At 33.0% G+C, this 297-nt stretch overlaps 1 protein-coding gene across 1 annotated transcript in view; it reads right to left on the reverse strand.

The window, feature by feature from the left end:
- LOC119590687 (protein lin-52 homolog) overlaps positions 1-297 on the reverse strand; it is a 23,592-nt gene that overhangs the window by 18,161 nt on the left and 5,134 nt on the right. The gene's annotated exons all lie outside the window — the stretch shown is intronic.

Raw genomic sequence — 297 nt, forward strand, 5'->3', positions numbered from 1 at the left:
CACAAGCTCCTAAAGGCAAAGATCAATGAGTGACTTATTCTCTGGCTATACACGTTTCAAAAAGCAACACCCGACACACACATGCAGATTTCGTGTTCTCTGGTACATGCAAATCAGTTATGTATTCAATACTAGTATTCAATGACACATTTATCAAACTAAACTGCATGGAATTAGCAACTATTTAAATAATCTTCTTTTAAGTATAATAGCTTTATAAGATGGTGCTAATAATTATATGAAATACAGCACAATAAAGCTCTTCTGACATACATTCAGCCAATCATCTCAAAGATA

The sequence above is a fragment of the Penaeus monodon genome, chromosome 27, assembly GCF_015228065.2.
Source record: "Penaeus monodon isolate SGIC_2016 chromosome 27, NSTDA_Pmon_1, whole genome shotgun sequence".
Classification (NCBI taxonomy): Eukaryota; Metazoa; Arthropoda; class Malacostraca; order Decapoda; family Penaeidae; genus Penaeus; species Penaeus monodon.